Raw genomic sequence first — 4,755 nt, forward strand, 5'->3', positions numbered from 1 at the left:
CGACGATTGCAACTCTCGGTCCTGTTCTGGCCGGTCAAACGTTTGAAAAATGAACTTGGCACTTTGCTGAAATGGCTGAGGAGCGCCATCACTTTTCTGGCCCATCTCAGAACCACCGATCCAAAAAAGCTCTGATGCTCTCTTCAGAGCCACCAACCTGCATGAGCTTCTGGGGTACTGGGTTTGATTCCCCACTCCTCCACCTGAGTGGCAGAGGCTTATCTGGAGAACCAGATTAGCTTTGTGCACTCCAACACATGCCAGCTGGGTGAGCTTGGGCGAGTCACTGTTCTTTGGAGCTCTCTCAGCCTCACCCACCTCACGGGGGGGGGGGGGAGGGAAAGGAGTTTGTAAGGCCCTTTGAGTCTCCTTGCAGGAAAGGGAGGATATAAATCCAAACTCCTCCTCCTCCTTGTCTTCCCTTTGGCTGCTGCAGCCCATGGATGCGGAAAGATTTCCCCTCAGCCCATCCCTGATCTCCCTGTTCCTTGGCCCTGACCACCCTTCCTGGCGGGCTATGCCCTTCCCTCCCTGCGGATCTGGTCCTCTCCCAGAAGGGGGGCTTCCCAGCAGAAAGAGGCTGCAGGCAGAGAGGGCTGGAAAGATGCTCTGTATCCACCTCTGTAACACCTGACTGTGCTGCTGTTTCGCCTTCCTGTCTTCAGGTGTGATGTCTGGGTGTGGCCAGTGCTCTGAGCGTCCTTGGCCCTTGGCCCCCACTTCACACTCTGATAGCTGATTATTGTTTGTCTTCATCAAATTTTATTGCACCAGGGTGGTCTTTTTAACTGTAAGTTGCTTTGGGTCTCTTCAGGGAGAAAAAACGGGACTATTCTATTCTTGTATTATCGAAGGCTTTCGCAGCCGGAATCACTTGGGTGCTGTGTGGTTTCCGGGCTGTATGGCCGTGTTCTAGCAGCATTCTCTCCTGATGTTTCGCCTGCATCTGTGGCTGGCATCTTCAGGGGATCTGATAGTAGGAATGGGAATAGGAATGGTAGGAATGGGAATAGGAATTCCTACCATCAGATCCTCTGAAGATGCCAGCCACAGGAGAGAAGAACACGGCCATACAGCCTGGAAACCACACAGCACCCCATATTCTATTCTTACTGAGCAAGAGTTTTGTCTGTCAAAAACTGGGAAGTGCCGCACATTCTTATGGGGACAACGCACAAGTTCAGTGCCTTAGAGAGGCATCTCAGGACCAGTTTGGATGCTCCCTTTGTACTCACAAGAGCGCACCCTGGAGATCCCTGCAGATGTCTGAGAGAAAAGATCTGAAGAAGGCCTCCGCTTGCAAAGAATTCATCCAGCCGCCTCCTCTCCATCCCCATTGAGGCTGGAAGAGCACAGAAGGGTTTTTAGGGAAGGGACAGGCTGTGTTCTGTTTGAATTAGTACAGGACGCACAGAGACGCGGGTGGGAGGCATAATAGCCCCATCAAAGAAGGACGCTGGCGCCAAAGCGCTTTGGGGCGTCCCCCTCCATGCGGAGCACGTCCCAGCTGCTGAAGAGAAGCAGCGTTGCGCGGCCCCTCGTTCTTTAAGCACGCCACAAAGCCCTCCACTGTGAGAACTGCGACCTTGAGGCCTCCGAATGAGAGGGACCCACCCCAAAAGGGCTCCTCCTTCTTCTGAGCCTCAGTGGCGTAGTGGTGAAGAGCAGGTGCATTCTGATCTGGAGGAACCGGGTTTGATTCCCCGCTCTGCCACCTGAGCTGTGGAGGCTTCTCTGGGGAATTCAGATTAGCCTGTGCACTCCCACACACGCCAGCTGGGTGACCTTGGGCTAGTCACAGCTTCTCGGAGCTCTCTCAGCCCCACCTACCTCACAGGGTGTTTGTTGGGAGGGGGGAAGGGCAAGGAGATTGTCAGCCCCTTTGAGTCTCCTGCAGGAGAGAAAGGGGGGATATAAATCCAAACTCCTCCTCCTCCTCCTCCTCCTCCTCCTCTTCTTCTTCTCCTTCTTCTTCTTCTCCTCCTTCTTCTTCTTCTTCTTCTTCTTCTTCTTCTTCTTCTTCTTCTTCTTCTTCTTCTTCTTCTTCTTCTTCTTCTTCTTCTTCTTCTTCTTCTTCTTCTTCTTCTTCTTCTTCTTCTGCCGCTGCCGCTGCCGCTGCCGCTGCCGCTGCCGCTGCTGTTGTGCTGGCTGGGAGCTCCAGACGCACAGGAACCCTCTCAGATTCTGGGGGCGCTTTTAAAGAGAGGTTGTGTCACCCTTTCTTCCCTCCACCAAGGGGATCTTTGCCTGGCCTCAGCCCTACTCCTTGGCAGCTTCTTTCTTGTCTCGTTCTCATCATCTCCCTCCTGCAACTGCCGTGGCTTCAAGGCCTCTGGCCCAGGGAAGACACGAGCCACCTTCTGTGGTGAAGCCCTCCAGCTCGATGGATTCATCCACACCCGAGAAGCAGGCGTGTGCTGATTTGTGCATGCCCAGAGACTTGTGTCAGCTATGAGAAGTCCTGCAATGTGTTACTGTGCCATTCCAATAAAGGAAGAGGCGGCTGAGTAGCTGAGGAACAGCTAAACACACTGCAAATAGGACTGGGGCATACTAAATAGCAATGAACAATGAACAAAAAACACCGCCAGTCCTGCTGTTTAAGAACACAAATACACAAACGTCGATACTAACTAGTTTACTAAGCGAATTGAAAAGTGAAAATAAGTGCACTATAGACTATTGTCTACTCTAAAACAACTATAAATACAAACCACTAACAGTACACATATACAGAAGATACAACCTCTCTTTAATTATAGTCCATTACTGTCAGCACACTTGAAGGACTTGGCTAGTGGTTATAATAGTTGTACACCTTCTTTAGGAGTGCAAAATTGTCCAGAATTGAGGCATTCTAAAAAAAAAACTATTAGAACCAAGTCTTTCATGTATGCTGACGGTAAAGGACTATAATTATCTGTGTTTTGTCACACAGCAAAACATGAAGAACTCATAGATTGTAATTTTCCCTACACATACAGTTGTATTTTTGTTACCGCTGTTTGCCAGGTAACAATAAGTGATTTCAGCTCAGCAACGTAATGAGGTGCAGGAAGCAGGCGTTCTTCAAAGCAAAAGGATTTTATTGCAAGTGGTGGTCACAGCTCGGTCAGGAGAGAATCGCGCCCTTGCAACGCAGTGCAAGAACTTTTATTCCCAAAACTTCAAAGGGGCAAAGGGGCAGGGACATGGGAGGTGAGGGAGCGAGTCCCTCACCCAAACACCAATCAAAATAAACAACACGAAAACAAGATACATTTACAACTTCTGAAAGAGATTACAAATCTCGCTGTCAAGCGTCTTCCCACAAGATCTCACAATGGTGCTGAACAGAAAGCAGATAACGTCCATTCATAAAATCCAGGTGGGCTCGCTGTCCCACCCAGCTATCTCCGCTATCAGATGGTTATACCTTTCAGTAATACCCTGAGGCTCCCGCCTCCCGCTGCTGTAACAAAGAAAGGTTCAAACTGTCCAATGGTGGTCCCTGCACGTCTCCTAACGGCTGGGGACCTTTGGGTGCTGGCAACAGATCCGATTTGCAAGTCCAAAGAGGGTCTTTCTCTTTGTCGAGGAGTCGGCTGGGCGTTGGTCTAAGCTGCATTCCAGAGCCAACTTTCTTGTCCCTTAATATCAAACCTTTCTGGCCACTGCTTTGGCCATCAGACACAAATTTCAAAAATAACATTTCTAAACTTAGACGTTAGTGAAACCTTAAAGGATAAACACATATACTTATACTCATAGGCAAGACTTTACATATACTTCTCGGCATGGCTTGCTTAAATCTAACAAAACCTTAAACTAACTGAAGAACCTTGTTAAACTAAAATCCCAAACTGCAGGCATAAACTCAACTAAGAGGGGCTTTCATTACATCCTAGAATGACAAAAACAAAAGGGAAACCATATAGCATTGGCACAAACATACATATACGTTCTTTGTGAACCTTACGGAGTTTTCTGAACCACACAAGTCTCCGTGTCCGGGCATGGAGCCAGTGTAGCCAGGCAACCTGACTCAGGAAAATATTTTGCTTTATTTTCCTGGCGGTAACATTTTTCCTGTATATGTGTTTTTGTTAGTGGTTTGCCTTTTTGTATTTATAGTTGTTTTAGACAATAGACCATAGTGCACTTATTTTCACTTTTCAATTCACTTAGTAGATTAGTAATATCAAAGTTTGTGTATATGTGTTCTTAAGCAGGACTGGTGTTTTTGGTTCATTGTTAATTGCTAGCTGAAGAACAGCCCCTGCTTTCTGTATGTTTTTTTTACAGGTTGGCCAAATTGGTTATATTTTATGTATTGTTTATATTCTCAATGATTGCATTTTAAGGTGCATGCGTTTTACAATTCATACTACCGAGGAAGGTCTTTTGATATGCTTTAAAGCTCTGTATATGTTTTGTTTTATCTCCTATGGTTATCCAGCCCATGATTAGGTTTTTGTCAACCTCACTGGTTACCTAAGCCTCAGGAGAACAAAAGGAAAAAAACCCACCAATCACAGAGAGTCTCTCATCCCAGTATGGCGTAGTGGCTAAGAGTGGAGGACTCTGTTTTTGAGACCTGGGTTCGATTTCCCAGTCCTCCACATGAAGCCTGCTGGGTGATCTTTTGGGCCAGGCACAGTTCTTTAGAACTCTCTCAGCCCCACCTGCCTCACAAGGTGTGTCTGTTGTGGGAGGAGGAAGCAAAGGTGATCGCAAATAGCCTTGAGACTCCTTAAAGGTAGAGAAAGGCAGGGT

Source organism: Sphaerodactylus townsendi, linkage group LG08, assembly GCF_021028975.2.
Source record: "Sphaerodactylus townsendi isolate TG3544 linkage group LG08, MPM_Stown_v2.3, whole genome shotgun sequence".
NCBI classification, from domain to species: domain Eukaryota; kingdom Metazoa; phylum Chordata; class Lepidosauria; order Squamata; family Sphaerodactylidae; genus Sphaerodactylus; species Sphaerodactylus townsendi.